The sequence below is a fragment of the Podarcis tiliguerta genome (genome assembly GCF_965153285.1).
Source record: "Podarcis tiliguerta genome assembly, chromosome: 3".
Lineage (NCBI taxonomy): Eukaryota > Metazoa > Chordata > Lepidosauria > Squamata > Lacertidae > Podarcis > Podarcis tiliguerta.
In genome coordinates, this window is record NC_139536.1 from 5,087,864 (window position 1) to 5,100,066 (window position 12,203).

Sequence of the window (12,203 nt, forward strand, 5' to 3'; positions counted from 1 at the left end):
AAAACAGCCTTCTGGGGTGGAAGGCCAAAGTGCAGAATAGGGCGCAGTATCCATGCCTGTGAGAAAAAAATGATGACAAAGTGGTGGCTGATGGGTCATTTGCAGCCAAAAAAATGGCAGTGATAACCTGCTTATATAACCGTGTACAGTGGTCCCTTGGTTCTCAAACTTAATCCGTTCCGGAAGTCCGTTCCAAAACCAAAACGTTCCAAAACCAAGGCACACTTTCCCATAGAAAGTAATGCAAAATGGATTAATCCGTTCCAGACTTTTAAAAACAACCCCTAAAACAGCAGTTTAACATGAATTTTACTATCTAACGAGACCACTGATCCGTAAATGAAAGCAATAAACAATGTACTGCAGTCACACAATCAATCAGTCAGTAGCTGAACTGGGTTCCACACAGTCACAAAAAAGCCACAAAAAACGCAAAATAAATAGCAAAAACTGACAGACCTCTGCATAACACTCAAAACAGAAGTGTGGCACTCAAATCATTAGTGTAAGACTCAAAATGAAGCACATTCAGCTTCCGGAAAAAGTTCGCAAACCAGAACACTTACTTCCGGGTTTGCAGTGTTTGAGTTCCGAGTTGTTTGAGTTCCAAGGCGTTTGAGAACCAAGGTACCACTGTACTTAATTTGATGGGGATGATTAACTTATTAATCGTCTTCTACGTGGCCATCTCAAGCTGAAGTGCACTAAAAAGAGCTAGGAAAAATCCCACACCCCAGTTAAAACACACACAAAACTACAGATACCTTTAAAACAAGTAAGGAAAGTGCTGGGGAAATCTACTGGAAAGTGTGGGATAACAACTGCTTCATATGATGCCGTATAATCTGGCTTTGAAGAAATCAGTGAGCATTCAATAACCCCACCCTGTTTCTGTGCATGGAATTAAGAGCTGCTGCAGCGGTGTGTGTGTGTGTGTGTGTGTGTGTGTGTAATGATGATGATGATGATTGATAAATAAATAAATAAATAAATTTTTATTTATACCCTGCCCTCCCCAGCCAGAGCCGGGCTCAGGGCGGCTAACACCAATAAAATAAAATCACAGTAAAAACATAATAGGGGGAAAAGAGAGGAAGAAAGAAAAAAAACACCCCAATTTAAAATACAGGTTAAAATGCAATTTAAAATGCAGCCTCATTTTAAAATAGCTGATAAATCAAGACCATAAGGGGAGGGAAACATAATGGTCAGACCGAGTCCAAACGAAAGGCCAGGAGGAACAGCTCTGTCTTGCAGGCCCTGCAGAAAGATGTCAAGTCCCGCAGGGCCCTAGTCTCTTGGGACAGAGCATTCCACCACGTTGGGGCCAGTGCTGAAAGGGCCCTGGCCCTACTTGAGACCAATCTAACCTCCTTGAGGCTCGAGACCTCCAAAGTGTTGTTATTTGTGGACCTTACGGTCCTCCGCTGGGCATACCAGAAGAGGCAGTCCCGTAGGTACGTGGGTCCTAGGCCGCATAGGGCTTTAAAGGTCAAAAGCAGCACCTTAAACCTGACCCTGTATTCCACCGGGAGCCAGTGCAGTTGGTAAAGCACTGGATGAATGTGATCCCGTGGCAAGGACCCCGTAAGGAGCCTCACTGTGGCATTCTGCACCCGCTGGAGTTTCTGGGTCAGCTTCAAGGGCAGCCCCGCGTAGAGCAAGTTACAATAATCAAGTCTGGAGGTGAGCGTCACATGCATCACTGTGGCCAGACTGAAATGGGTGTGTGTGTGTCAACTTGTCCACCTTAGGCACCAAAATGCCTCTGCCTGACACCGCTCCTGCTAGGCGTCTCGGCTGCCAGCCCCATCCCAACGCAGACTCCAGCCTCGTTGAGATCCATCTATTCAGTCCCATTAGCGGATTGGCATTTAAACAGGCACGGACACGCTTTCGGTTGTGTATACACTGCCTCTCGATAAACACACACAACGGAATTTGCCCTGACCTCTTCCCCCGAGAGGAGGGCTTGTGTGTTTTCTCCCACCCACCCACCCTCCTTCGCCTTTGCTTTCGCCCCCATATCATTGCCAAGAAGTGAATTAGAAGCAATCCAGCGCTGCTTTTGTTTGAAGACGAGATAATACCATCAGTTCACACTGAGCTAAGGTGTGGCTTAGCTCTGGGCTTAAAGAGATGAGGGGTTGAGGAGGCCCTGAACTCTCTACACCCAGGACCTCGCTGTGAATCTTGAAGTTCTATGGGGCAGATGTGCCCCTCTGATCATCCCTGTCTGGCCCTCTCCAAGTCACGCCCCTCAAGGGCCCTTCTAGGTTGTTGTTGTTGTCTAGTCGTTCAGTCGTGTCCGACTCTTCGTGACCCCATGGACCAGAGCACGCCAGGCACTCCTGTCTTCCACTGCCACCCGCAGTTTGGTCAAACTCATGCTGGTAGCTTCGAGAACACTGTCCCACCATCTCGTCCTCTGTCGTCCCATTCTCCTTTCGCCCTCCATCTTTCCCAACATCAGGGTCTTTTCCAGGGAGTCTTCTCTTCTCATGAGGTGGCCAAAGTATTGGAGCCTCAGCTTCAAGATCTGTCCTTCCAGTGAGCACTCAGGGCTGAGTTCCTTCAGAATGGAGAGGTTGGATCTTCTTGCAGTCCATGGGACTCTCAAGAGTCTCTTCCAGCACCACAATTCAAAAGCATCAATTCTTTGGCGATCAGCCTTCTTCATGGTCCAGCTCTCACTTCCATACATCACTACTGGGAAAACCATAGCTTTTACTATACGGACCTTTGTTGGCAAGGTGAGGTCTCTACTAGGTACCCTTCTAGGTACCCAGAGTGTTTTGGGGGTGGCTGGAATCACTGGATTAGAGAATCAGAGAACTGTAAAGCTGGAGGGGACCCCAAAGGTCATTCCACCCCGTAAAAACGCAGGAATCGTAGCTGAAGATTTCCTGACAGACGGGTACCCAACTGAGCTCTAAAAAACCCCGAGTGAAGGATAGTCCAGCGGGCACCAGGTTGGGAACAGTGGCAAGAAGATTGGACAAGATGTTTTCTTTACTGAGGAGAATCTCCCGGTTTCCCAATTCCCTTCAGCTCGGGCTTACCTGCCAGGTGATGCTGCGATAAGGTTTCCGCCCACACGGGAGAGAGTCGGTAATACAGATTATCCTACTATCAAGAGAGATTAACCCGCCACTACAGAGGCTTACACCCAGGCGGAAAACATCGAAACTTCCATTTTCAGATTTACTGCTACCACTGGGTTTTGCAATGTACACACACACACACACACACAGCTAATCCATGCTCAGAGACTTGCACGACCCCCTAGGAATCCGTTACATAGGGAGCATGAGACATTTTTTAGGGGTGTGGTGGGGACACGGCGTGTGTGTGTGTGTGCCATCCCTGAGATCAGCAAAGTACCGGTCGGGGCACCGCCACCCTCCCCCAGGCTTAGCTGCTGTTTATTGGCTTACAACTGAAAACTCGGCTCTTGTTTTCTTCCTCCCTCCTGATCCATTTTCCTTTTGTGCCATATCTTTTAAGATTGTAAACACGAAAGCAGAGAACCGTCTTTTTTAAAAAAGAAAAAGAAAAAAGTGATCTGTAAGCTTTCCCCTGTCTGTGTGAATGTGTGTGTCCTTTTTCTTTTTTGGTTGAAGAGCGGGATAGAAATTCTTTAAATAATCAATGGATAAATATTTACAGGAGAAGCCAGGCTGGTTCACATCGGTTTTAGGGCACGGTGGGGGGGACAGAAGAGGCTTGACGGAGAGATTTCAGAGGCCAGGTGTCACGGCAAAGGCTGTTTGTTCTCTCAACGTTATCCTGTGTCTATAGAGCTGCCCTAATACCTCTGCTGGCTCTGAAGATAAAAAGAGCCTTGCAAGATTAGGTCAAGGATCCGTGCGGCAGAGCATCCTGTTTCACACAGTAGCTACCCAGAGGATCCTTTCAAGAAACCCACACGTTTCTCCTGCCACTGCTTCTCACCAGGAGAGTCCATTTCACCTTCCAGAACTAGGAGCCAAAAAGACACACCTTCTCCTCCATGGATCAGGGCTGATCAGGGCTTGGAGGAAGATGGGGAGTCACCTAATATTGGGTCAGGGACCTTCCATGGTTTCCGAAAGGGGGTCTCTCCCTTTCCTGCCTGGTGGGACCTCTTGCGCTCCACCAATGATTTTTAGATTAGAATTGTGTAGAGATTTTCAAAAGGGATACATGACAAATCTGAAGAATCATGAATTGTGCAGGCTGTTTATGTTAGCCAGATTTAATATGTTTCCCTCGATGATGGTAAGAGGAAGATATTTAGCTGTCCCAGAAGCAGAGCATCTCTGCAAATGTAGTAAACAGGAACCTGATACTTTGGAGCACATTTTCTTTTCTTGTGATTTTGGCATTTATGCCAAAAGATAATGATTAGAGGCCTTACAACTTAACATACTCAATTCTATGCCACCAGCGGTTCAGGATCTGCTCTCGGACAGGAATGATCAAATTACTTTAATAGTGGCTGAATTTTTGAGTGCTGTCCGTGTAGAAAGAGTGGGCCATTATAAAGAGATTTAGTGGTTCTTAATTGATCGGTGATGTGGTAGTGTGATATTGTGTTATTTATGCAAATTGATTTTCTCTGGAGTTAAAGATCTGACTGGGACAAACCTTGTTATGCTGAGCTCGTATTTTGCACAATTTGTATACGGTGTTTGTTTCATAATGTGTGGTTTGCTATGCCTAATAAAGGATTGACTTTTATAAAACTTTATTCGCATTAGCCAATGGCCATAGCAACAGTGAAACATTACAGCATACGCAGAAAAGGAAATTTGATATAAGAGCACAATTTAAAGTCCTGAATCAGCAATCAGTCAGTGGCCCTTGTTCTGAATGCCCCTGCTGTGAACCTAGCCACCTTTGCTGTTATCTGCTCATTTTGATCTGATAGAAGAAAGGACATTGTGGCAGTGGTTGAGCGCCCTGGGATGGTTAGTACGGATCTTGTTCCTCAGGTCTTTGTAGAGAGCGCAAGACATGAGGACGTGTGCCACTGTTTCGGTGCTACCATCTCCACAGGGGCAAAGACGTTTCTCAGGTGGGATCTTTTGGAATCGACCCTCAAGTACCGCAGATGGCAAAACATCCAGTCTTGCAAGTGTAAAAGCACGTCTGTATTTTGGGATAAGGGACGTGGGTGGTGCTGTGGATTAAACCACAGAGCCTAGGACTTGCCAATCAGAAGGTCGGTGGTTTGAATCCCTGCGACGGGGTGAGCTCCCGTTGCTCGGTCCCTGCTCCTGCCAACCTAGCAGTTCAAAAGCACATCAAAGTGCAAGTAGATAAATAGGTACCACTCCAGCGGGAAGGTAAGTGGCGTTGCCGTGCACTGCTCTGGTTCGCCACATGACCTGGAAGCTGTACGCTGGCTCCCCCGGGCAATAAAGTGAGATGAGCGCCACAACACCAGAGTCGGTCATGACTGGACCTAATGGTCAGGGGTCCCTTTACCTTTACTATTTTGGGATAATAGGTTTGTGCAGATATGGGGCCAGAGAATCAAAATGGAGAGGTGGAAAATGAACATACCAGGGGCAGAATTTCCTTATAGTGGCCAGGTTGTTCTGATGCTCGATATCTTTTAGACGTTGACCAATTCGACTGTTTGCTTTAGTGGGTAGATGTAGATGTTGTGAGGATAGGCCACTAGTGAAGTTTTTGATAGACTGTTTTAAGCCAGGCACTTTTATGGGAGTCTTGAAGTACTAGGGATTGTAAACTGGGGGAATTTGAGTTTAGGCGGAGCCAGAAGTTAAGAGTTCTTTGCCAAGTCCATACTTCTACTGAAGGGAGACTTGCCTCCAGTCGCAATGATGCGTTTGGGACGCATGGCGGTGCAGAAAAAAATCTGCCTTAGAAACTTTGATTGAACAGCTTCCAAAGTGCTATGGGCTCCACCGATGAACTACAGCCTGCTCCTTAAGGATCATGGAACCGCAGAATTGGTAGGGGCCACAAAGGTCATCCATTCCAACCCCCTGCAATGCTGGAATCTCAACGAAAGCATCCGAGACAGGTGGCCACCGAACCTCTCTGCTTAAAAAGTGGGTACTGGGGGGGGGGATGTGTGAGGGAGTCTCCACCCAAAGGTGTGGTCAACAAGAAGAGCTTGTGGTGCAGGCTACACTTCAATATGTGGGGCAGGTGACGGCACTTCCTCCCCTCTTCCATCTACAGAACAATACCAATGCCTAACCGCCAATACCCAAAAAGTTGTGACGATTTTCTACGAGGTAGGCGAAAACCAAGGGCTGGTGCCAATTTGCCAAGTGGAAAAATTCCTACCAGGCCCCTCAACGGCGACCAACCAAGGTCCATAGCAAAGTCAAGGAACGAAAATCTTATAGGATGGGAGGGTAGGAAAAACAGGAACAGCTGGTAGGCGGGAAAAGAGGGAGATCCCCGGCCGCACCTGCGTTAAATAGGGTAGGCCACGCCCCCAGAGCCAGCCAATTGGCTGGCCAGGGGGTGACTTGGTCAGGGATTCCCCCCCCCCCATGAATCCTCCAGAAGGTGTAAAGGTAAAGGTACACCTGACTGTTAGGTCCAGTCGTGGACGACTCTGGGGTTGTGGCGCTCATCTTGCTTTATTGGCTGAGGGAGCCGGCGTTTGTCCGTAGACAGCTTCTGGGTCATGTGGCCAGCATGACTAAGCCGCTTCTGGCGAACCAGAGCAGCGCACAGAAATACCGTTTACCTACCTGCTGGAGCAGTGCCTATTTATCTACCTGCACTTTGATGTGCTTTCGAACTGCTAGCTTGGCAGGAGCAGGGACCGAGCAACGGGAGCTCACCCCGTCGCGGGGATTCGAACCGCCGACCTTCTGATCTGAAAGTCCTAGGCTCTGTGGTTTAACCCACAGCGCCACCCACATCCCTTTAGTAGGGTGTCCCTATTTTCACTGGATAAATTTTAGAGGGTATGGAATAGGGAGTCCCCCTTTCTATTGGAGAAATGTTGAAGGGGGTGCATCTCTATTTTCATCGGAGAAATGTCGGAGGGTATGGTCCACAGCTGGGGGGCTGGGAATGAGAGCTTTCATGCTGTAGTGCCACAGGTTTGTCATCCCTAGAGAGAAAGATGGTGATTATTCAAGAATACAAACACTGTCGCACAGAGAAACCAGCAGGGCAGAGAGAGAGAGAGAGAGAGAGAGAGAGAGAGAAAGAAAGAAAGAAAGAAAGAGAGAGAGAGAGAGAGAGAGAGAGAGAGAGAGACTCTTCCTGGTTCTGTGCTGCTCAGCTCCTAAATAGGTCACCAAGTCAGAGCAGGCGAAGCATCACCTGATTTGGGCACAAGGAAGGTGTGGCTCTGTCTCTACCACCCCCTCAGCCCAGAAGGATTAGATTCCTGCATTTAGGGGTGGGATATTTAAATAGGATTTATAGCGTGATTCACTTGCGGCAGATCAGTTGCTGTTGCGCTGTGACCCTTTATCTTTCGACCCCGTATATGTGTCACTGCATGCATCATGGAAGAAGCGTGCATTTTGGGTTTTGGGTTTTGTTTCCCTTAAAAAAAAATTTAGTTTGTCACAATTTTAACTTTAACCATTTCAAACATTACATTAAAATGTTCCTTTTTGGAAAAAAATGTCATAACATTTTTATTGTAATGAAAGATTAGTTTTCATCCACATTAACAGTCTGTAGGCTTCTGAAAGTGGTAACTGGCACATATGTGACCAGTGTATACAGTTTATTAGGTGAATCCTCATCTTTATTGCACTCCTTCCCTCCCTCCAGGGGTTCCATATTTAAGATTAAATTTACTGCATCTTATTACCATTGTCCAGCTGTTATCTATCGATAGTTACCATAGCTGATCCCACTTTAGAAGTGTCATTACATCCCTGCCAGTGGTTTTAACTGTTTATGGTGGTCTTTTAAATAAATTAAAAATTTACTCCGGTCTTTTAGAAATCTTCCTGGTTTCACATCTCCCCCGTCAGTTTCGCCATCTCCACATATTCCCATCAGTTTCGTCTTCCATTCTTCTTTGGTCGGTACTTCTCCTTTCTGGGCAAGTAGCATTCTCGCTGCTGTCCTTGCACACATGAAGAAGTCCTTATCCTCTCTTGGTACCTCTTTACCTATTATACCTGCATCTGTACATATCCAGTGAAAGCTTGAAGGGGGAGCAAGATCACAGGTGCGTACCCCACCATCGGATGCTGGTGTGTCCATCGGCCATGCCCCCAGTCCCTGCCCACTGTGTGCCAGTGTGAAAGAGGCTCAACGGGCATACGGCTTTTCCACGCAAAAAGAAATCTCTGGGTTGGCTCCAACTGTGTTTGCCCTGTTGGAAAACTCCATGAAGCAGGTGCCTTGTACAGTTATAAAGGTAAAGGGATCCTTGACCGTTAGGTCCAGTCGTGACTGACTCTGGGGTTGTGGCACTCATCTCTCTTTATTGGCCAAGGGAGCCGGCGTACAGCTTCCGGGTCATGTGGCCAGCAGGACTAAGCCACTTCTGGCGAACCAGAGCAGCGCACGGAGCGGTACCTATTTATCTACTTGCATTTTGACATGCTTTCGAACTGCTAGGTTGGCAGGAGCAGGGACCGAGCAACAGGAGCTCACCCCGTCACGGGGATTCGAACTGCCAACCTTCTGATCGGCAAGTCCTGGGCTCTGTTGTTTAACCCACAGTGCCACCCACATCCCCTGTACAGTCATACCTCGGGATAAATACGCTTCAGGTTGAGCGCTTTCGGGTTGTGCTCTGCAGCAACCTGGAAGTAACAGTGCTCCGTTACTTCCAGGTTTTGCCACTCGCGCATGCGCAGGCGGTCAAAATGACATCACACGCATGCGCGGAAGTGGCGAAACATGACCCGCACATGTGCAGACATGCTGTCACATCTTACGTTATGTTCAGGATGCGAACGGGGCTCCGGAATGGATCCTGTTCTCATCCCGAGGTACCAGTGTACAGTGAATCTTGCATAGCAAACCCTCTTTCTGCAGGGCGCTGTGTCTTTACCTTCCCCAAAGCTCTGCCATCATTTATTTTACAAATTTATAGAAGTGTAGGATTGGAAGGGACTGCAAGTGTCACCTAGTCCAAGCCCAGGTGGCCATTCAAACCTCCCGAGGAAGAGAGTTCTTTTGAATATTTAGTAGGTATCTCCCTTTAAATTTTAATTCATTGGTCTAGTCCTGCCCTCTGGAGCACCAGAAAACAATCTGGCTCTGTCTTCCATGGGATATGGAACAGCCCTTTGGAAAGTTGATGATGACTGTCATATTGCCTCTTTTCCAGGTCTTCTCTTTTCCAGGCTAAATATACCCAACTCCCTCAATCGTTCCTCATCAGGCCTGGTTTCCAGACTCTTCGATATCTTGGTCGCCCTCTTCTGCACACGTTCTGCACGTTATAATAAGACAATTATTGTCTTATTACTGCACAAGACTACAATAAGATGAAATGCCCTCTTGCCGCAAACGCAAGCCCTTTAAAATGAACCAAACCATTTCCACAAAGTCTAAAAACAAAGCCATTTCTACAAAAGCACGGTTAAAATGAGCCACACACCAGGGATGCCTTCTCAAGCAAAAACATCTTCAGGTGTTGAATGGATTGTTGGAATAGTCCAAGCCCCTGAAATGTGGGAATCTCACCTAAAGCATTCATCATAATGCTAGGCACTTGTATAATTTCAGCTAGTAACTTGTTCCAGAGGGCTGGAAGTACAACACTAAAAGTTGTGTTTGTAGAAGGAACTAAGCGCAGCTCTGTGTTGGCCTCAGCAGTGCCCCTTGCCAGAGAGGAATATATGGGGGAACATGGTCCTCACTTGCTGGGCCTACTCAGACCCATAGGCTGGAGATTCCCCAGTGCTGTTGCCATTTATGCAAACGCTAAATGGGCCACGTGGCACGTCAATTTCGGGGGGTGGGGGAGGGAACAAACCTGTTTTATTTATTTGGAGCATTTGTACTGCACCTTTCAGCCACGAGAAAAGCTCTCAAGAGAAGCTTGTTTAGTCGTTTAGTCATGTCCAACTCTTCGTGACCCCATGGACCAGAGCACGCCAGACACTTCTGTCTTCCACTGCCTCCTGCAGTTTGGTCAAACTCACATTTGTAGCTTCAAGAACACTATCCAACCATTTGTCCTCTGTCGTCCCCTTCTCCTTGTGCTCTCCATCTTTCCCAACATCAGGGTCTTTTCCAGGGAGTCTTCTCTTCTCATGAGGTGGCCAAAGTCGTGGAGCCTCAGCTTCAGGATCTGTCCTTCCAGTGAGCACTCAGGGCTGATTTCCTTCAGAATGGATGCGTTTGATCTTCTTGCAGTTAATGGGACTCTCAAGAGTCTCCTCCAGCACCATAATTCAAAAGCATCCATTCTTCAGCGATCAGCCTTCTTTATGGTCCAGCTCTCTGAAATGGTTCAGGGGCAGTAGGCCTTGGCATGATCCCTGTTTTTCTGTCACATGTTCGACGAACCCCCGAGAGGCTTGTCACAGCACCCCTGAGCCTATCCTGCCGTGGAAATCTTATCTACCTGCTTTCACCTGGCGAGTGTCAGAGGGAGGGTGAGAAGAGCCAGGGGCATGCTGGAGCAGTCAGGAAGGGACTTGCACCTCCCTTGCCCTGCCATTAAAAAATAAAAATCAGTCCTGCGCTTTCCAATTTAGCCTACTGGGGGGGGGGGAGAGGGAAGTGTGAGATGATAAAACGACTGATTGAAGTCTTGCAAAAGAGGCAGGGTGAGCCAGGGAGCTAATCCCCAGAAACAAAAGTTTGTGGGGGGCAAAACCAAACAAGAATCCATTTCAGATTAAGCGTAAAAAAACATCGCAACGTGAACCGACTTTTTTTTGTGTGCAGGGGGCTTTGGAAAACACACAGCGGCGGAGTCTTTTGACACGGCTGTGCAAGGATACACAACCACCCAGAGACTCGCTCGCCGGGCTGAGGGCCAAATTAGATGTTACACATTTGGCTCGGGGGCAAATTAGATGTGTAACATTCCCCTGATGGCTCCCCGCCCGTTCCAAACACAAGCCAAAGCCAGTCTCAAGAAAAAAGACAGGAGGAATGGGAGTCTTGATCCTTTCGCCACTGGTTAGAATTCTTGTTCCCTTGCCATTCTGGGCTCAGCCACTTGTTCCATGTATAGAAAGCATGGGTCTGGGCACTTTCCCCCTTAGAATTGCTCCTTTCCCAGGGAAAACCCGCTGAATCAGAGCAAACGTCCACGCAGAGAAAACCTGAATTGCCGTTTGCTCCAACTGACCGCTATAGAGTGGTTTTCCCCAGGGGAAGGCAGCGGGATGAAATGAAAGGTATTGAAGCATGGGTAAGACAGGGTGGGGCTGTGGGTTAAACCACAGAGCCTAGGACTTGCCGATCAGAAGGTCAGCAGTTCGAATCCCCGTGACGGGGTGAGCTCCCGTTGCTCGGTCCCTGCTCCTGCCAACCTAGGAGTTCGAAAGAACATCAAAGTGCAAGTAGATAAATAGGTACCGCTCCGGCGGGAAGGTAAATGGCATTTCTGTGCGCTGCTCTGGTTCGCCAGAAGCGGCTTAGTCATGCTGGCCACATGACCCGGAAGCTGTACGCCGGATCCCTCATCCAGTAAAGCGAGATGAGCGCCACAACCCCAGAGTCGGTCACGACTGGACCTAATGGTCAGGGGTCCCTTTACCTTTACCTTAAGACAGGAGTGCCTGGCATGCTCTGGTCCATGGGGTCACGAAGAGTTGGACACGACTAAATGACTAAACAACAACAACAGGCAAACTAAGGCCCGGGGGCCGGATCCGGCCCAATCGCCTTCTAAATCCAGCCCGCGGACGGTCCGGGAATTAGCATGTTTTTACGTGAGTAGAATGTGTCCTTTTATTTAAAATGCATCTCTGGGTAATTTGTGGGGCATAGGAATTCGTTCATTCCCCCCCTCCAAAATATAGTCCAGCCCCCCAGAAGGTCTGAGAGACAATGGACCAGCCCCCTGCTGAAAAAGTTTGCTGACCCCTGCTTTATGGAAGGCTTTGAAATATTTTTGGAGACTTTATAAAAATGATACGAAAAGAAAGAAGAAAACAGTGGTTAGCCAGATCTCGTTGCTGGCTGCGAAGGGGCCCCCATAGCAGTTCAAGTTCTAGGGCCCACAAAACGTAGGTCCGCAACTGGACTAAAGATCTAACCCAGCCAGTCTTCTGCTTTCATGG

At 48.0% G+C, this 12,203-nt stretch overlaps 1 protein-coding gene across 2 annotated transcripts in view; it reads left to right on the top strand.

Annotated features, from left to right (window-relative positions):
- Positions 1-12,203, top strand: part of LOC310673929 (uncharacterized protein C8orf74 homolog) — an 83,068-nt gene that overhangs the window by 52,399 nt on the left and 18,466 nt on the right. The gene's annotated exons all lie outside the window — the stretch shown is intronic.